Source organism: Tyto alba, unplaced genomic scaffold (assembly GCF_018691265.1).
Source record: "Tyto alba isolate M040663 unplaced genomic scaffold, T.alba_DEE_v4.0 Super-Scaffold_11, whole genome shotgun sequence".
Taxonomy (NCBI): Eukaryota; Metazoa; Chordata; class Aves; order Strigiformes; family Tytonidae; genus Tyto; species Tyto alba.
The window spans coordinates 9,503,224-9,525,069 of NW_024881273.1; the positions used below are offsets into that span (position 1 = coordinate 9,503,224).

General features: G+C 42.2%; 1 protein-coding gene across 1 annotated transcript in view; it reads right to left on the reverse strand.

Annotated features, from left to right (window-relative positions):
* Positions 1-21,846, reverse strand: part of PAPPA (pappalysin 1) — a 184,107-nt gene that overhangs the window by 157,606 nt on the left and 4,655 nt on the right. The gene's annotated exons all lie outside the window — the stretch shown is intronic.

Below are 21,846 nucleotides of genomic sequence, written 5' to 3' on the forward strand. Positions count from 1 at the left end.
TTTGCCAGTGACATGTACAAATGGGATTCCCCTTTCCTGACCAAGACCAAAACTCTTTTGCAAATTTCTATCAGCAAAATGTTGTACTGTGCATTTGGTTCTTACCTTCACTCAAGCCATACATAATTGGTTAAAAGTAAGAACAGTCTTGAGAAGCAATCCTTGTTGATCTCACTCATACCTCATACCCCCGAACCCTGCTTCTAATAAGGTCAAGAGGAGAAATGAGTATAAAACCTAAGTACTGCACAGTGAGAAACACAGAGCAGCTGCAATAATCTTGATAGGTTCAGACACCCAAATCCTACAGAGAGTGAACGGGATGTGCTCAGGCTACTTTCAGATTCATACCCAATAAAAACCAATAAGGAAATGGCATACATTGGTGTGCTGGATGTGCTGAACAAGGTATATACCACACCAGGAAAGGGCAAGAAACATCAATGACGGACACACACGTTCAGAAAGAGTCCTGCTCCCTCACACACACACTTACTAACGATTTGGCACACCACAGGGAACATACACTAATGATTTCTCTCACAGACAAAGTGTGGATCCACACCTAAAGCTCTCTCAACCAGCCTTCAGAGTGGGAAGGGCCCACTGCTTCTCAGTTTGAGACACGAGGTTTGGCAAGTTGAAGACTTACATCCATCTTTCAGTTCTGAAAGGCCAAGGGTTGCAGGGACACCCCTCAACTGAAAAAATAATTGGTAGAGCCTTCAGCATCAAATGGCCTTTCTATTATCAACACATAGAAAACAATCATTCCCCCAAGCCTCCACTTCCAAAAGCCTAAACAAAAATCATAAATCTGACAGTTCAGTCCTCATGAAAAGACTAAATATCCCCTTACCTCACCCCTGCACCCTAACCCTCCCAGCACTACCACCAAATAACATCTTCTGCTTCTGACGAAGTTGCTCAACAGCCATCTGTTAACAATCACTCATTAACAGTGCAGTCTTGTCTAGTATCAACAGAGCAAAGGTTACAGGAGCATTCACTGTATTTTTCCTCCCTTCTCCCAGCACCCACCTTCCCCCCTCTCTCCTCACACCCTTCCCCTCTCCTCCTCCTCTCCCTGTAAAAAAAGTCTTCTGATGGGAAAGTTAAAAAAATTTAAACAGGCCTTTTTTCTGCATGCTGGTATTTTGCTAGGGACTCTGAGCTCCCCCTTTTCCTGTTTCCTTTGGAAGAGAGATCCCAGGGTTCGGAAGGTAATGTGTTTATTCATCTGTAGGGCGCACTCAGTTCAAAACCTTTTCGAGACCAGCTTCTAGTTTATACTGCTACTTCTGATCACGAGAAAGGAGAGCAGGAAAAACAGGGAAGGAAAAAACAAATATGCTTAAAAAAAAAAAAAAAGTCATTTGCTGGGGTGGATATTTACCTCAGAAATTCATGATACGAAAGCCAAAGCTACCAGTGACCTTCTGAAGTGTGTTTTTTAAACATTTTTAAATTATTCGTTATGAAATAAATATTTTCACAAAGCATTTGTTTTCAGATGTATGAGAGCCCATAAACATCTGCATTTTTATGAATCTCAAATGAACGTATTGTCCAACGATAGTGGGTGGATAATACTGCAATGAATGAGAAGACAGCTGGCAAAGCAAGTCCCTCTTCCAAATAAGTCAGTTAAAAAAAAGTTAAAAAAATCTCAGCTTATTATAATAAGACCATTAGAGCTGGTCAGACATTTTCTAAGAGAGATTTTGCCTGCCAAGAAATGCCAACATGGTGGGAGCAGAAAAACTGATGCAGAAATGGGCTAGTCCCCACAAATCTCTTTGAGAAGCTGCAGGTCTCCAACACGGCCAGGGGAACTCCAGGGCATCCCTCGGCTGGTTTGACCGCAAGCACAGACGGCCAACCCACCCCAGCCATGCCCCCCTCCACCTCCCGCCACCTTCGCCGCCCAGCCGCCTGCGCACCACCGAAGAGCTGCTCCACCTGTTCCTTAAGGCATCCAACATTCCTGCTGTTGGACGGGTGGCTGGGAGTCCTGGAACAGGCTTCTGGGGTCTCCAGCTCTGGGGAAGTCCACCATACGGTCTTTAAAGGTCACATTTTTTGGTTTTGGGTTTGTTTTGTTTTTTTTTTTTTTGTACTGACCGGCTGGAAATGTTCCCACAAAGAACTAATAAATTATTGTGGAATGGAAATTCAGTTTCCTAGCCAGCATTAAAGAACATCTTCCTCTCTGTCTGAAGTGCTGCATGATGCTAGTGATTGACCTCAGCTAAACAGATGGAGCTGGTGGAGGAATACTACAGAATAGTAGCAATCCTCCCTTGCCTTTGAGCATTTAAACCCTGATGTGATGCAACGTGTCTTGAGTTTGGCTCAAACAGCTGCCATCAATTCAAGATTTACAGGGAGCCAAAGCAGGGCAGAAAAAGAAAAAAAAAAACAGTGACAATAGGGACACCACTGAACATGCCAGTATGAAAGCTGCTGAACTAAAACAGTCTACTATTCCAGTTCCTTACATTTTCTAGTTTAGGGCAAAGGTCATTACTGAATCCATATGCCACGTACGGTATTCTTTTCTCAAACTTTTACTATTAGAGACATCCAACTCTTGATGAAAAGATGGATTCAACACAATCCCTTCAGCAGCAAGACTTGTTTTATTCTTAAGAGAAAGGAAAAGAGTAAGAAAAGGGATAAGAAACCCACACTCCCTATAACTTGCAAAGTTGTACCAGTTCTTCATGACCTTCTTTTGCTTGTATGTTGTACCTACTTTCCCAATACTTCACTTACTTTTGGCTTTAGACTAAGAATCCTCCGGCTAAGGGAGTGTCACTTTTCCGTTTTGTCCCCAGCACAATGAAACTAATTTCATCTGGGACTTTGGATGTCATAATAAAAGAATTTATTACTTCTTCTATGACAACTAATAAGGGCAAAGCCATTGGAAGAAGGATATGTGAAATAATTGCCAGAACTTCTGAAAACTGAATAATTTGATGTTTTCACAATTTATTTCAATTTAGTAAAAGGTTCCATAGCCATGAGTTATTTCTCAGACATAATTAAGAACATTTTAAACAAGAGGAGGCCTCTTTTACCCCAAACAAGGCTGGTTTTGAGCAAAATCACCCCTTACAATGGTTGACACTCCGAATTTCAAAATTCAGCTGTGACCACAACCAACATTTACATAGAAGACATACAGAGTCTGGATTCGCATTTACACTGAGAATTCTGATCAATAATGTGGTAAAGGACATTTTTAGCTACTTAATATCCTTTTACAAACCAAGAGTGGTGTAAAGAGGCCTCATGGTAAGTGAGACTTAAGCCAATGACTGCAAAACCACAATTTGGCGAATATGCCTGAAGTTTCTGAGCCAAGAAATGGTGCGAAATAAAACTGATGTTTGTTTTCCCCACAGCAATTAGATTAAAAAAATATGTACAAGTTTCATACAGCAGCAAACAGTTTTCCTCACTTCTGCTTGCCCTGAGTTGCTAGAAAGGGATGGAGCTACAGCTGAGAAGGCTACTGACAGCCCTTCTAACTCCTTAGATTGAATTATTTTTTCCCTGTAAAGCTTCTGCTTCTGAAACCCAAGGGATTAAAATGGAATTTTATTTTCTATTAAAAAAAAAAAAAAAAAAAAAAAGAGGTGCTAGTTCAGCTTTCCAGTAAGAGGCATCGGTAACCTTCCTTCCCCACAAAGGAGTGAGTCACATTTCAGACAACTCCAGAGAAGTGCACAAACAGAGTAAAATGCCATATTCCTGTATGCTTGGCCAGAGACAGACTTTGATGGCTCACAAGGCTCCTTCCAGTCCCATGATGTTTGTCCCTTATAGCAAAAGTAAATTCTTAGGTATCCAAAGAGTGGGGAAAGCTGGAAAATTAAACTCCAAAGACTGAAAGCCAAAAGCCAAACATGAAAACCCAGAAATATAATTTCTCCCTTTTTTTACAGGTGAAATCTCAGTTCTCTGGCTACTGACCCACAGCTGCTCCAGTATACAACTGTCCATCTGACCTCTCCTAGGAGGCCCTCACCAAAGCCAGTGCCTGATTCATACCCCAGTTTGTTTTCAGGACTTTGCTGGGGACTTAAATAGAGCCACATCCTCACAGGAGCCCTGTGCACTGGACAGGATTTGGCAGCGTGAGCACAGTGTGTAGCATCCACAGCTGAACTTCCAGAAGAAAGTCCTGGGTGAGGGCACGAGACATTGCTGCAACCAAGCTCGCAATGCTGACATTGGAGCAGATGTTCATCAGCAGCAGTCACAGAGAAACGGGAACTCACAGCTAGAGGCTGTAGCTACTGGAGTCATAAGTAGCATTCTGCGGGCAGAGTTTGAAAGAAGAGAGGCTGAAGTAGCCCATGCAAGCTGCTGTAATCCACTTAATATTATCAATAACAGACTCCAGGCCTCCCTCACTCACTTCAGTGCCATTTCTTGTGTCTTGCTAACAGCAATCTTCCTGGTAATCAGCCTAGCCATAGAATTACCCAAGAATTTAATCCTTTATGCAGAAAAAATTTCCCCACTTTGCTGCACAACAAGGAAAAGGAAAAGGAAAGGGAAAAGGAAAAGGAAAAGGAAAAGGGGAAAAGGAGAAAAAGAAAAAAGGAGGAAAGGGAGAAAAAGAAAAAAGAAATAAAAAAGAAAAAAAGAAAAAGAAAAAGAAAAAGAAAAAGAAAAAGAAAAAGAAAAAGAAAAAGAAAAAGAAAAAGAAAAAGAAAAAGAAAAAGAAAAAGAAAAAGAAAAAGAAAAAGAAAAAGAAAAAGAAAAAGAAAAAGAAAAAGAAAAAGAAAAAAAAGAAAAAGAAAAAAAAAGAAAAAGAAAAAAGAAAAAAAGAAAAAGAAAAAGAAAAAAAGCAAAAGCAAAAGCAAAATGAAAAGGAAAAAGAAAAAAATTAAAAAAAAAATTAAAAAAAAAAAAAAAAAAGAAAAAGAGAAAAAGAAAAAAAGAGAAAAAGAAGACTTGTTATGTTTTACATTCCCAGAGCCAAGAGGCTGGGGGAAGGGGAAGAAGGAGGTCAGTTTGACTTTGAACACATCAGGTGTGCTGCGGAGCCCGTCACAGCCGTGCAAGGCAGAACGAAAAACAGTGCCCTGCACTTCTGAAAGTTGGCCGTGCCTGTTTTGCTGGGAGACTCCAACCAGAGGTGACAGGACTCAGTTATGAAAGGGGAATTTAGGTCAACAATCAAAGCTGCAGTCAGGGGGCCCAAGAACAGGGAGCTAAAGGTTGGGGCTGTTTTTTTCTTTAGCATGCTTTAATCGTTTAGTATCAAAGCACAGAGGAACGCTTGAAAGAGCAAATATTCTACAGGAACCTATAGAAAGCTTTTATCTGTCCAGAGGAAAATAATTAAAACCGACAGATTTGGGTTAAGTATCCCCATGTTCCATGCAATTGGATAAGTCAGCGAAGATCCACTGGAGCAGTTCTTGAGTTTTGCACTGGATATTTCATGGTATGACGTTGAACCCAATATAGTTTTACAAAGAGGAGAAATATTCTCTCTCTTTTCCTTTGCCATGCTTCCCCCAGCCCCCACTTCCTTCCACAATAGTTAAATAATTCAAAGTCCACAGTACTTAAGGCAACATCTCTGTCTATACCATTTCCAACACAGCTAAGAGGCCTCCTGAGGTCGCCCCCTGAGACGAGGAGTGGCTCAAGCAAACCACCTGAGACTTGCTCAGGTGGCAATGTACTACTTAAGCGAGCAAAAAGGGGATGTTTGCTGCTGCTATCAATCTAGCTGAATCCACACCAGATATTATCATTTACAAGCTGTGCAATAGGATTCAGATCTGAGACAGAAGGATGGAGTTCCTTTTGTTTTGACATGAAAGACAGTATCTTCATCATGTAGAAATATAGTCTAATACGGCTATGCCTATTTAATGTTGAGAATTTGGCCCAAGGCTCTTTGCAATATCAAAATCTTTATATCATTGCCATTTAGCATTAAATTAAGCATATATTCTGTGCTGTTTCTCAAATTTCCAGTCACTCATATGCTCAATGAGATACCTTGAAGGCTGAAAACAGGGAGGTGAGAACATCTAAAACAGCAAAACATGAATTTGTAGTGGCTGGTTAGTTACGAACATTACATAAATCCTTCCTTTCTGATAACGAAATCATGTCGGCTGCAACAGAGCAGCCACTGGCATGGACAATCATATTAGTGACACTTCACTGAGCCTATTGTGAGAATATACCCGCTAACAGTATATAAGAGCTTACTGCAAATAGACCTGGTAGGCTGGGGCTCGTGAGAAATTATTAGATTGTGAGGATTTTGAGGTGTAAGTGAACACACAACACTGCATAACCAGATGGCACAGAGGAGCGAGCTTCAGTCCTTGCAGTATTATAACAGGGTCATCCTCGGACTGGGTATTGCTTTTGCAAGGGCTCCTTTGTGTACAGCATCAGCGTAAACAAGTATTAGTGGGAAGGTTGGCTTCTTATCTAGATCTCCCTAAGCATTTCACAATCAAGCTGCAGAACCAGTGGAGACTGGTACTTCGTTAACAAACTGTGGCTGTTTATGATCTAATAACTGGGTTTAGGTGGGCTTTTAGATGGCTAGCAAAAAGCACATCCTTTGCAAGGGTCAAACTTCAGTCCCTGCTATAAAGTCTGGGACCATGGGAACATTCCAGAGAACAAGGGTAAGGATTTTCTAATATCTACAAAACAATTTATTTCTCCTGCCTTGTTCTCAGAAACAACCAAATATTTTTGCTTGAAGCTTGGAAAACCAGTATGTGCCCATGTTACTAGAGATGATCACAACACATGCAGACATAGGGATGGTATTAAGATAGTATAGGCAGGCTTTGTTTGGATACTACTTCACTTAAAGTCATAAACCCTGCAGCCATCAGCATGTTCCTTCAGAGAATCACTGGTGTATGTCATAAATATGGGAGGCTTTGCATCAGGCTTGATTCAGACAAGAATTCAGGTTGGTGACTGCCAGTTTTAGACACTACTGTGGCCCACTGATAATAAAGCAGAATTTAGTGTTTATGAAAACCTAGGTATCCTTCAAATATAGGGAATGGAAAGCCCTCAATAAGACCTTAACACACCTCTCAACTTCCAAGCTTATCCGTGCTCACTGATCAGCAGAACCAGGTTACGAATTAACCATCCTATTGTAGCTGAGGCAGTGTATTCACCTCTAGAGAAATCCAGCATTAACATCATTCTCACTTCAAAAGCAAATGTTGCAAAACACACAGGTACATATCAAGAGGCATTCATTAAAATCATCCCATTTTTCACAGATGCATGCACAACACACACAAAACTGGAAGCACACATGAGCCTACAAAAAAAGGACACAAATACAGTGGCACACCGGCATGAGGGTTGCTCCACACACACTAACGAACGTACACAGCAACGTGCCTGGTGGAACATACGTTACCTCCGCTTCCGCATCTCCTCCTCCTGCCTGCACTATTAGCCAAATACTGATTAGCTATCAAAGCTCTACAGAGAAATTTACTCTTGTGCATGCTAACACAGAGTGGCTTTCCTCCCTTTGTAAGGTTAATGCTTGAGAGCAAACACAGAGAGGATCTTCTATGGAAGGAACAGACACGTAAGTATCATAACTTCCAGGCAATCTAAATGATAAAGTGCTATTTCTGGGCTCCTTTTAGAAAACAGCCGAGAGAATTGATCATAAACTGGGTCAAGATAGGTCAACATACCTCAGAGCAGATCAGATGGCCAGAGCATCCCAGGAGGAAATGTTCTCCTGGAAGGATTACTAGGGGCACATCTGTGCCATCAGATGACCGTGCACAATACCCATCAGCTCACTGGGAGTTCAATATGGCATTTCCTTTCAAAATGTGCTTTGTGCCTGACAAGCACTGCAAGTCAATCAGCTGCAGTGGCAGCAAAGCCCACAGTGGTGCTGGCAAACGCCCTGCGGAACCCCCTCGATGGCCAGAAACGCGGAGCAGTGAGAATTGGAGGTCTACACATGAGACTGCTTGTGGTGCTGATCAAAATACACAGCCAGAATTGAAGGGGGGGACAACAACACAGCTTGTTTTGCTTTTTAGAATTCCCTTGTCTCTGACCTTTACAGCAGCTTTAGGGCAGCACTGGAACCAGCTGAGCAGTTACTACTCCCAGCTGCAGAAAGAAGAGCTTTTACACCATTGCACAATGCATGTGTGTTTATGGGGGGGGGGGGGGGGAAGGTTAGGGCTAGAGAACAAAGAAGGAAATCTAGTGGCACCTAAATCAAACATTATGATCAATGAGGGAGTGGGAAGAGGACCTGGGGAGCAGGGACAACCTTACAACCTTTCCAGGATCAGACAGATGGCCAACATCCACATTATTACAAAAACAAAACAAAAACAAAAAATTCCATGAATGCAAACTACGGCACCCTGCAAGGAGACTGTAAAAATCACATCATGATAGCTTAGACTTGTCTTTGTAATTGAGGGGCATTTCCACATGAAACAGTTCTAGTTATTTAATTGGATTTTGAGAACATTCTTGGGCAGATACTTTGTGAGTGCAAAACTGGGTAGTTCCAGTGCATTTACACTGATTTATATCATGCAAGGTCTTTGCCTCTGTGAGAATTAAATATCTTATTGTAATAATATCTTAGCTCTTATCCAGACTCAAATATCTTATTGTATCTGGCTTTCCCATATGACTGCATCTTTCCTGCACTAATAGAAACAACTGAGGAATTTACCAACCTTAAAAGAAACATCTCCAATGCAACACACAGAACAGCATGCAATAACAGCAGGCAGAACGGAGCTCATTGTGCCTGTTTTCTGCTGTCGCTTTTGAAAGGGATCCGGGCCTTCTCTAATCATGACTATTTCATGCCTCAAATTCCCCACTCCATACTTGCATACAAGTTCCAAACCCATACACAAACCACAGAGATATTTCTGCTTTCTAGGAAACATCCTGCTGAAAAAACCTGCCTCTCTAACATGATATAACTATTATAGTATGCATTCCAGATAGGCTGTAGTCACCACATACTAACCTAAATATATAATTTTAGAGCTCTATTTTTCTGCTCAGTTTGAATCCAGTTTCATTTGTTTTGGTATGATTTTCCTCCTGGAAATACCTGAGCCTTTATTTTTGCTCTACAAATATCAGTGATCACTTGATCTGTGAGCACAAATAAATAGACATCTAAAAGAAAATTCTCACACAGATATCCAGGATGTCTTAGAAGTGTATAGAAACAAATTCACACCTATTAAACCAAAGGCTGTAGCTGAAAATTCAGGCTTTAGTTCTTAAAGGACAAGATGGGACAGCGATGGGCAAACCTCCAAAAGGTCATAATTCTACTTCGCTTTCCATAAGCTTTGCCAAAGTCAAATGCTTCTCAAAAGTAATTGACCTTCTCAAGTCTGCAGAACTGGGAGAAAAATGTAAAAGAAACAAGCTACCTTGGAAGATTTTTGGCAATTCTTGTGTTTAGCTGAGCAGCAGGAAATATCATATGTCCAACCTTTCTTATGTTATTTCAGCCCTTCCACTTCTGGTTAAATTTGGAACCAAAGAAATGAAGACTAACAAAATAGCATGTACGTGTACTACTTTCTCTGTGCATGGGCCTATATATACATGTGCACATTGGTTTGAGGGAGCAGACCGGGGCATTTTGAGCACTTGGCTTAAATTTGAATTTTGAGGAACGATATCCAGCTGGGGATGACTCAAGTGAAATAAAATCCTGTCTCAGAACACTAATTATCTTTGATAGGTCTTTGGTCTATATTTTCTGTTTGCAACTCAAGCCAAAGTCACAGGAACAGGTCATTTCAGCACACAGCCTACATACCCTTCTGGACTGCTGTTCTGCCCTGAGACTGTGAGACAGACCACCCAGCAAGGGGGTGACAAGAAAAAGTCACCCCAAGCTTACTCTCTGCTTTCCCATTTACTTCGTTGTTTTTAACGGACGTCTGCTGTGTTAGCTTCACAATCCTGACATTGTCAATGCTCCAGCTTCCAGAGGGAAACCTTGATTTTTCTCCCTGAAGCTTGTGTTCTGGAGGTAAATTCTTGGCTTCATTGAAGTCAAATGTAAAACTCTTACTCCCTTCAATGAGAAAAGATTTCAGTCTTGTTTTTCAGCTTGTCTTCAGACTAGCACAGCGGACTGTTTTGAAGGTGAAAAATCAACCCATTGCTCAGCACACTATTCTGGTTACAGGTGACAAAATCTAAGGAAGATTAACAGCATACAAAACAAAGCCTGACAATTCAACTACAGTGATGCCCAGGAGACCCTACAAAGAGCTGGAAATATTATAATGATCAGAAATATCCTACCAGTGTCAAGAGGAATCCATAGAAATGCTGGAAAATTAAAGGATTTGAAATTAGCATCCTAGTGCTACCTGTGCTTTACTGTTGGCTTCAATTATTTTTGCAGTGATGGCTGAAAACCCCTGAATAATCTGACATTAGTACTCAGACATAATACAGGTGAGGACTGAACTAGCTCCTCTTTAAAGAAATTTTAATTTGGAAAAACACTGAATTTTATTTTGAAAGTTAAGGTGACAGCTATTCCACCATTCTACTCAGAAAGATTTTTCAATGACTGACTACTCTCAGGGCTAAAATACTGCCTTTTCTCTGCGTTCTGAAGTGTGCATCCATGTGCATCCATTCGGTTTACTCATACCATCTATCATCAGATTTCCAACCTTGAATTATCAGGTGAATATTCCCCAAATACATACTTAAAGAGCATGATGATCAAGTCCCCTCTTAATCTTCCTGAGGCAAATACTTTAAAACTTGTTCTAAATCATATAATTATTGCTCTTGTTATTTTTTTTTCTCTAAATCCTCTTTCATACAACATTCTTCTTAAACTGTGGACATCAGAACTGGACAAAGTACTTCAGCAGCAGCTACTGCTGTGTCAGTACAAGGATAACACAACCTCCCCAGTCCTGTTCAATGCTTCCTTGTTTACATAGCCAACGATGACTCTAAACCTTTGGCCACAGGATCACATTGGCAGCTCACATTTACGTGCTTTATCTATTCCAACAAGCAGTTACTCCTACACACTCAGCTTCCAGGTGAAAGACCCTTCCCCCACCATCCATCCTTTACGTATGACCTGCCGCCCGTCTTTCTATATGTATGACTTCACATTTGGCTTTATTCTAATGCATACTGCTTGCGTGTTCTCAATTTTTGAAAACACCCAAATGAGAGTCCTGTTTTGGTCATTGTTTACCACTCCCTGAACTCTGCAACATCTGCAAATTTTATCAGCACTGATTTTATGTTTTCTTGCAGGTTGTTGACAGAAAATATTAACTAGTAAAGAGCCAAGATTGCATTGTGCTGAATAGGAGGGAATATGGCCAGAGTCACACTGTTCAGGCAACAGCTCTGTTTTTCAATAGGGGAAAATAAATACCTGTGATACTCATGAATACGAGCTTACACAAGTCAAGAGAAATAAGATGGGACAAAAAGATAAGTAGGAGATTGGCAAGATATGCCTCTGTCTTTTTGTCTCTTTGGCATTCCACAACCTCAGTCTTCTCTTTATAGTAGCACAGTGCTGCAGGGACCTAGCACGACCCTGGCCAGTGGGACTTCTTGGCTGAGCATTTCTTCATTTTGGTACAACGGAGTGGCATTTCCCATTTACAGCATCACACATGATCAAAGAGCTGCACTGATGATATTACCTCATGCTTACAAACAGCATCTCTCTGACAGCTGCTGAGAACCATTATCCCACCTTCACAGGTGGAAAGGAGAGAGCTGAAGGCAACTCAGAGCAATTGCAAAGTAGCAACTAAAACCCCAAAGCAACCTGTGCACCTCCAACAACTATGCCACAAAATAAGCAGCTTGAATTAGCAGATGAGGGAGCCTGCTTCTCTCTCACACAGTGGTTTCATCACTGCTGAAACAAACACCCTTTCTTTCTCCCAAAGCATCTAATTTATCGCTGAAGGAAATCTCTGTTCTCTTTCCGAAACCACCAGCCAAAAAGAAACCTCTACCCTTTGCAACTGCCTCTGTTTTCTTCTCTGCCAACTAGTCTCTGTCTCTCCTTTCCTTACAGAACATCTTGTTGCAGTGCCCTTCTATAGTAATTTTCGCATAAAAACATAGGCCTTGTCAAGCTTGCCCTGTCATCAGTGTTTGACAAGTGTCAGAGAAACCCCATAAAAGCCAGGCTGGGAGTTCGTCAGTGCAAAGGACACCATGTGTTGAACACATTGACAGTTCTCAATAAATAACATCCCCGCTGAACAGCTGGTTGGATTGCTTGGGTTTGGAAGAATGTTGGCCACATTGCCTACTTACGTGCATCGTCCTCAATGATGCACAGAAGATTCTGTGCATGGGGAGCGGAAATACATCACTTCCAGAAGATACCAAAGTATTTTTTAAAAAAATGTATCTGAACACAAGTTTAGATCCTGGCTCAAGGTTTACGGCAACTTTCAAACATTCAGATGTGCAATAAAGTGTTGGTTTCTTGATATAGATGCAAGAGACATTCATCCTGAGGGAGGGGAGGTGAGAGATAGGCGATGGTAGGAAGAGCTACCCTAATCTCGTTTCCTCCTTCCCTCTCTCTCATGAAATACATAGCTCTCATTTCATTTAGTGCCTTCTTAAGTATCAGAGCACGGAAGCTGTTCAGCAAAACAGTTTGGCCTTCAGAGTGTGAGACAAAACACATGGTTGGGGCAGAAAGGCCCTTGCTTCTCTGCCATCAGCGCTTGAGGCAGAGGGAAGAGTTTGGTCCAGTGCTCAGTCTCCTACCACTGCAAGGTGTCATGAGTGCAAGTGCTCCCGGAACACCTTTGCTGCCAAATCCCAACCTTGCAAAAACCTTTGGAGAAGAAACACAGACCCCTTGCAGTATCATTTTGCCTCTGTGAGATGCAGCTGCTGTTGCTTCCCTCTCTGGCCTGTTCCATGGAGCCTGCAGGTGTTTGGACACAGCCATTTCCCAGTAAAACTGGTGGTATGCTGATGTTTGAAATAAAATAAGATAAAATAAACCCCTAGTATTACAGCGTATAGCTGAAGACCACCCCTGTTTGAGCACTGCCTCTGGTGAGACACAGAAGGTAAACAGTCTGTTCGATTAAACCATCTCTAGCAAGAGGACTTTGGGGAATTCCAGTCTTTCCCAGTACAAAGAGCAGAAGATACTCTGCTCTTCATTAATTCAGAGCTCTTCAAAGGTTAAGAATGAATCGCTCAACTCTTCTCATAGGAGAAACTGTTGATAGTTATCCTGGAACTCTTGGAGGAAGCTCACCAGTATAAATCAGGTCCATTTCCACCACCTCCCTGCCCCCTTTCTTTAATCTGTTCACAGGAGAAGGGATTGTGCAACAACTGATAAACTTTGTCCATGCTGCGATACAAAATGCTCATTTCTGATTGTCTTCCTCCCTGTTGGGGTGGGAGGTGGAGAGACAACACTAGAATAGTCTTGCAGATAAGGCTATTAATTACGAAAGAAAACATTTGTACAATAAGAGAAATTGCTCTTTCAACAAAAAGCAACAGATAAGACTATTTTAAACCATCACATTTTCAGCTATGGAGAATCTGCCAGCACTGAAGACCTTTTGTAATACATCCAAAACTTCGAGGTTCTTAGAACTAAAAGTGGGACACAACTTTCACATCTATCTGTAAAAACTCCTTTATTCCCAATTTCCAAAGACACTCCTTATGGAAGAGGGGGAGCTTGGGCTGGTAATTTGAGTGCTGCATTGATACCACACCTCTGCACATGTAAGGAACCGCAGCCCTGACCAGAGCTGCCTTCCTCACTCTCAGAGCTTTTCTTTATCTGATGACTTTCCAATGAATTTTGAGTAGCCAGAAAGGCTTTTTAGAGGATCCCAGTGTCTCCTGCAAGGAAACAAACACATAATTCCTTCACCTCCTGAGACCACCAAGGTACAGTACTAACAGCACAACCAAGGAGCAGTCACAAAAAAACAGATTTTTTCCTGGGTTCCCCCAGTGCTGCAAGGGGTTTGGAGAACTTCTGGAGCAAGCTAAAGCATTTTGTGTTTTCCAGCTGACAGCACCATTACCATGCCCATTTTTCCCTTGCTCCAGAGCTCATGGTGACTACACAGTCCCACATTATCTACTTCCTTGGGTCCTGCTCGCTCCTACCTCCTTAAGCTGGTGGTTCTGTGAGAGTGATGTGCAAGATCAGATGTATCAGCCTCGTGCTCAGACTATAGTAGGACAATTATCCTTCGGGCTATTTTAGTCCTTTTACAGCCTTTGCGCAACTCAAGAGCAACAGTTTTGCCAGGAGCCAGAATCTAGATTTCAGTGTTTTGTTGTTTTGTTTGTTTTTTTCTTTTTTTTTAAAAAAAAAAAAAAAAAAAAAAAAAAAAAAAACAAACAAACAATAAAGGACAAAAATCAGTAGATTTATCACGACAAAGTTCTACAAGTTCATTGAAGCTAGACTCCCTGCTTGGGGTTCCCAAATACTGTCCACGCTGATTTTAAAGCAAATTGAGACTATAATTTTACTCCCTTTTTTTTCATATTTTCCGTGACGAAGGGAAAAGAAGAAAATACGCACAGTTAGACAGACAGGCAAACATCTCATCAAAGAAACTCCTACAAGCAGATGCAGAGTAGGAAACATCCAGCAACCCTGCTGGCTCCAACCCACAGCCTGGACCTGCGCGCATGGTTGATTTTCATTAACTAACTTTTCTTCCTGTGAACTTCCTCTGAGGGTGTTTGTTTATAAACAGAGGAGGGGATATTATTGCTGGAGATGGGACAGTATGGGAGGGGGTGACAAGAGTTAAGGGCCACGAGATTGGAGAGCAGAGTTCAGAAGTGTTTGTTGCCGGAAACACAAAGGGCTCACTGTAAAACTGGTATATGGCCTAATTTCACAGTCTAGAGGGATTACGATAGGTATATGCAGAAAATGCTCCAAAAAGTAGAAACAACCCCGCATTGTACAAATGTTTCCTGCTGCATCACCATAACCATTACACACCCAAATGAAACCATCGACAGTGGTGACGGTGGTTGGAGGTTGTTCTCCATGACATCCACTTCTCAGCTTGTTCATTTTCCCCATTGCATGCACTCTGTCTCTGCCCCAAATTCTACACGTTCATCGGTCTGGAGCAGCCCCCCTGACTTCCTCTCCAAAGGAGTTACTCTAGGTTTACATTGGTGTGTTCAACAGCAGAATCTGGCTTGTACTGCTCACCCTTCCCTCTGCCAAGTACATGTTTCAAAATCGTGTGCGTAATGCATTTAGCTAACATTTGCTTTTTCTCCCAGTACTCCTTTTCTCCCTGAACATCCCCATTCATGAGCTACAGCACAGGAGGCTTCCAATTCTTGTATAGTTTATGCTGAAAATAATTCTCATTAAATTATTACTGGTGAAAGGTGCTGTTTTGACCTCAGAGAGGCTGCTCTGTTTATCCACAAGACAGATGCAATGTAAGACAGTAGTAATGTGAGCTCCAGATTTCAACCTTAGCACCTCAGACTTTACAAGCACAGATGCTGCTGAATTCAGAACAAAATCGTACATGGATTGTGCGATGTACAGGCTGCCTGTTGACGCTCCCGACAGAAACACCGGTCGATTAGCCATGAGGGCATGCACTAGACGATGATCCCTCCCCAAAACAGTCTCAGGCACTAACATGCTGTGTGCAAAGCCCCTGCTGCAACCTCTCACCCGGTCCATATTTAACAAGGGAATAAATGAGTTGCTTTTGCCCTTAATTAATAACCTGAGATATCCGGAGACGGATTTGCAGCATCTCCTAGGAAGATAAGCAGTTACAACTTACATATTTTACAAGCTGTTTCAGCAAGTCAATATATTAATCAATGTGTAGCTGTATCAAAAATATCAAAGTATTCCAATTTAAATAAGAGTACTCTGAACTAAGGGGCCTCAGTGATATTTGCTTTTCTCTCCCATTATGGGCTGCATAAACTGTTCCATTTCAGAAATACAGTAATTCATGCTGATTCAAACATCACCAGCATGTCTAGTTCAGAGATATTAATTCCAGACCACCTGATTTTCTGCCATCTCCGAAGAGCTCATGTCAAAAATGCCAACTGTCCTCCTCACTCATCCCCTCGGTTGCCAGTGCTTTCAACAGTGTGACACCAGGTCAGAGACTTCATCACCACCATTAGCCCAGTGAAGAACCATCAGCAGCTACAAGGAAACATCCTACAGGAATTAGAGTGAGTTGACGTCATATGGAGAACAACCTAGGCTGAGGAATAACCATCATCGCCCCTAAAAAAAAAAAGTTTAACAAAAGGCCAAGCCTGCTGGGCTCTGTTTCTAGCTCTGGCACCAACACACTACCACATCTTGGGCACATCAGGGCATCCCTCTGTTCCTCAGTTTCCCTGATTGTAAGGGCAATGTTCTCTCACATCCGAGAAACTTATCACCACCATTGGCAGGATGTTTTGAGGCAGTTATCAGAACTACAAAACCACTATCTTATTACAGTGATAAAGGAAAATAACAGTACTAGGATACATTAGTACAGGAGAAAAAAACACCCTACAATCAAAACTAAGTAACACTGGTAACAGTGAAGGTCTTTCCTTTCCATTTCTTTCCCTGTCTTAAATAAAACAAACAAAATAATGGTGATAAGATCTCTCTCCTCAATCCAGTGGATGATCTTTGTGAATATCCCTCCAACACTAACAGCAGAGAATAGGCAAGGAAGAAAACAAAGGAGGAAAGGAGCCTCCAGCTGATGCTCAGTGTCAGGAACAGGGCTGCTCTTCTCCCAATTCCATGACGACAGAAGACTCCTGGGAATCAGGTAAGGGAGGGGAGGATGGGTCAGAGGAGAGAAATCCATATGGGAAAGTGATTTAAAGTAAATAAAGAGACAATAAATAAGTTAAGGAAAAGGAGGAAAAACACAACAGATGGGAGGAAGGAGACAAGATAAAAGAGCCCTAAGTATCACTCAAAAGGAAGACTCAAGGAAAGCCTACCAGACCCCAGGAGTGTATCAGCAAAAAACTGAGTGGTTTTCTTCTCTAACACAGCAATTTTTTGCTTTCATGAGCTGGTATCATATCTCTCAGATGCTGCTTCACCAGGCCAATTCCAGATGCTTCTCAGTTTCACTTCACCCTCACTCCCTCTTTGTGAGAACAACTGCTGGCTCCTTGTTTGTGTACCACTAGGATGGATATTAAACAGAACAGTATCGATAATTCCTGGAAAATATGCATGAGCATATGCCTAAGCACACAAACACACAGCCTGCTTACACTCTGTCCCACAGCACTTCCAACACGAGTTGGCTGAAACCACCAAGCTGGTGGCCACCCTTGGTCTGCAAGGAGGGGATACCACCCTCCTGCGGCAAAAGGAGATGAAATGATGGAGCGCACAGGGTTACCCATGGCATGCACTTGCTAGGAAGGAGGAAACCAGCAACTGTGTAGAGCAGGAAGAAGGGAAAGGCGGGGGAATCAAGGACACCAGATAGTAGAGAAAGAACTGAGACTATGATGGTGATAAGAGAGGGTGGAGAGATTGGATGGGAAAGTTACACACTTACATCACCCAGCAAAACAGAAAACCGAACAGCATGTTTTGAATAAGTGCCCTTTTTAACACTGAAAAACAAAACCAAAAAAAAAAACCAAAAAAGAAGGGAAAGGTTGAAAGAGACAGAGGCCAAAGTAGAATTTAAGGTATAGCAAAACCAGCTAAAAAGAAATGTCCCCTTCACCTGGCCAACTTCTCTGATGCTAGGGCTTCACAATTTTTCTTCTCTGGTATCCAAAGAAAGGACAGCAAAATAAAGGATGTGAAAGCAAGGACCATGAAAGGGTCCGGGCTGTAGAGGAGGGATGCAGAAGACACTGAAATCAGAGCGTAAGCCAGAGTCGGTCAAGGTCAATGGCATTTCTTCATGATCTTGAACAGGTTTAGGATCAAATCCATACTGCCTGCATAAATCTAACATCATGAATCCAGTCCCATTCTCACCAAGGGATAATCTGACTTGTATTTATATTTGCTCACAGCTTTAACTGTGATACATACTGCACCCTCTCTTGGTGCTGGCAACCTTATGGATGTTGAATTGTCCTCAACAAAGCAAATTGTTCTGATCACTATGAACAAGGATAGCAGAAAGCAAAATTCTGGGATCGGGTATTCACACTTGTTCTCTTTTTAACTCGCCTTTTTGAGTTCTGCTCTGCTCACATTCAGAGTAAGAGTACTTTGACTTAATGGATGGCTTTGGGGAGAATAAACTTTATAATAGGCACTAACGTCAAATCAAAGCAGTTTACAAGACCTGCCACTTGTGTCAGAATATGTGGGGAAATAAACAAGCTGCTCTTCCTTGATCATTGGAGTTTAAATGTTCTATTGATCTGCGAAAAAAATCAAAGGTGCTTTGGAAATTGTGTGTGTGTGTGTGTCTGTGTGCATGCATGCTCAAACCAGAGAAAATGAAGAGAAATGTAGGGACAAGCAGAAATTAGAAGAACAATCAAGCGTTTCTTCTCCACAGAAAGCTGAAATAAAACTAAAAATCACATCCAGATGTCAGCTATCCCAAGGTAGGGAAATACCCATGGAGCAATAGAAGGTCAGAAGAAAGGTACACCTTTCTTTTTACAAATCTAATTTTTGGGAAAATAAACAAACAAAAAGGACAGCTCAGTCGATTGTTCTGTGCCCAGAACAATGCATGAAGCAAATGCCCAGAACCTAGTAAATAGGAAAGTCCAATATATTTTGCATATTTGAAACAGAAAGAGTAATATATACTGATCATGTAAAGGCAGTATTAGATAAAAAATTTGGTAGTAATGAGAGAGGAGGTTAAATGAAGAAAAATATGATATTGGACTAGCTGATATAGTTGAGAGAAAAATGTAGAGAGTTTTCCTTAAACAAGCATTTTCAGAATAATCTGGAATACAAGATTTGAAGAAGTAAAAATGTAATCAAGTGAACACATTCATTTTGTGATGAGATGTAGGAACTGCCACACAGACAGACTAAGACCAGAAAAGGGTGGGAAATATTTGATAAAATATTTTTCTCAGGAAAAAAAGGAAATTAATCAAAACAGACTATCTGTGGGAAAGGATCAGTTTTGGCAAATATTCTAACTTAAAATTTCAATAGAAGTTTCATAACTGTCAAAACACCTGATTCTTTTTTAACTTTCTGAAAATAAGAAAGCTCATATCTTTTACCAGCAAATGTTTTTCTTTCTCATACTTAACACTTTTCTAAACCAATGCTTTGGATTTTAGGTACTTACGATGTTGTCAATCTGTCCTTCTCTTTTCCTGTCTTACATTATAGTGGTGACTCTTGGTCTTAGCTAAAGATCTTTCGTTTAGAGTGAAGCACTGGGAAATTTTCTGTGGCCTGTGCTATATCAGAACCTACAAAGTGGATATCCTGTGAATGTTTGTACTAATTATATGCTGTTATATCCCTGACACTGCAGGGGACTGAATTTGGCAACCCAGGTGGTCCCTTCTCTGCTTCTGCTCCTATAATTTCTATCAGAGAAAAGAGAAGAGGAGCTGAAAAAAACAACAGCTAAAATTGGAAGCAAAACTATTATACGGGAACATTTCAGCTGACCCCAGTCACGGAAGGGTTTATTTTTGTTTTTTCAATATGTCTTTTTGAAAAAAGCCACTATATTTTGGCTCTACTTTCTGGCCCAGGCCAGCATGAGCAATGAAAATCCAAGGTGAAAGCACTCTCCGTAGTCTTGAGAGCACCTAAAACCTATCGGTCCTACGGTATTTTTATGTTAAAGCTGCTCCGACAGGTGTCATGGCTGCACCTCTCCTGCGACAGACCTGAGGAGCTTGGCCCCCGTGTCCTGACAGAGCCACACCCGGGCTCCAAAGAAGGCATTTCTCCTCCAAAACTCCCCGCTCCACCCAGCTGGTGTGCCACGCTTGCATTCAACTGGGGTTGGGGCCCGGTGACCAGGGAGGTGCCTGCCAGCGGTTCGGCTCTTTGCTGTGGGATGCACCCGGCCAAGGATCTCTCCCGCCCTTGGCCAAGGCTAACGAACACCCGAAGCCTGTGGACCAGCATCAGCAAACTCCTAGGCCCGCTGTGAAAGCAGAGACTTGTCCCGTCCTTTGTGAGCAAGGTGAGCGGCACCTACCTGTGTGGGAGGGTCTGGGTGAGGGTCCCCGGGGAGCCAGCGTCACCCCCCCCAGCCACATCAGTGCTCAGCCTGACCTCTGGGATTTGGGATTTAAGCGCATCCCTCACTATGCCACGCGTGGCTGGGACGGACAGTGGGCGTCTCCGCTCGTGGCCTCGGGATCCCCTCGGCCAGCTGCAACACTCCTGTGGCACCACGTGGGGAGGCGACGTGGCGACTTGGGACAGCAGCTTCAACCTGATGCAATCACTTTCAGGCTTCTGATTCATCGACCAGGTCTGTCTTTCCACAACGGCTTAGCATGCGAAGGCTCTCCAAGGGCTTCTTCTTGCCCTCACCACCGAGGCCCGCCTGCTGCAGCTCTGCTCTGTGCTTCTCCAGACGTCTCCACAAATCCCTGAGGAGAGCCCTGCTACCGCTCTCTCTCCAAACACCATCCCCTCCGCTCGCTTTCTGCCTCACATGAGTTTTTCTAACTGAAACAGGCTGGCTTGAAATAAATCAGGCTGAAATGAAGCTTGGAGAGGCAAGCTCAGCCTGGGACACATCTCCGTGCCTAAGACAGCCATACATCATTTAGGAATCTAAATTTACCATCCTTCACATACACAGAGTCAAGTTTCCTCTCTCTTTTATTACCATTTTATTAATTAGAGCAGCCTACATGTAAGTGCTTTAAGAAAAAAAAAGAAAACAATTTTCTTCTAACTGGGCTGTTCTGACTCTAGTGAGTAACTGGTCAAAAGAATGAGACCAGTTAATATTGGAAAATTTATGGAAAGAAAAATTATTTTTCTTTTCCAGTTTCTGACTCTTGTCCTGACTTCTGCAGGCTGAAGGAAATGTGTTGTTCAAATGCAAATATCTAGTAAACGACAAGCTATACTGTATTTTTCCAATGGCCTATTAGTCAAGCCTTATCCAGATTCATAGTCATGAAGTGGCTGATCATCTGAACCCATCTACAGGGGAGCCCAAACTGTGCAGCTACCTGTAGCCTTCAGCAATGGTGTATTGGAGGCTTGTCACCCTGAAGGAGCATCTGGGCAGGTGTCCAAGCTCCTGTCACTTTGGTCCAGCCGTTACTCCACTCTGCCCATCGTGCCCGTCACCCTGGGACCTGGCACGTGCCAGCACTAATTCAACAACAGAATTACAAGCTTTATGTTTGACTTGTTCTACTGTCCTTCATTCTAGTACTTCATGACAGATCAAAACAAGAAAATTCATGCATTTAAAAGATAACAGGCTGCTGGAGATGAGAATATGCTGCATATCTAGCTATTATTTTATTTTAATGCCAGTGAAACTCAGAGTAAACTCTCTGTTGGAAACATCCTTGAATTCCCAACATAACCGCTACGCAGATCCACTCCAGGGGCAGGACCCACCTCACTGCTTCTACCTGAAGTGTACTAAACCAGTATCAGACTCCAAACCTGCAGAAGGAAACCAAACTAACCCCCCAAAGTAAACACATATTCTTAAACCCTGTGGAGAGAACAGACCTACGTGGTGTCAATTACATATCTTTATAACTGCCCAATTATTGGACCCTGACACAGATGTTTCT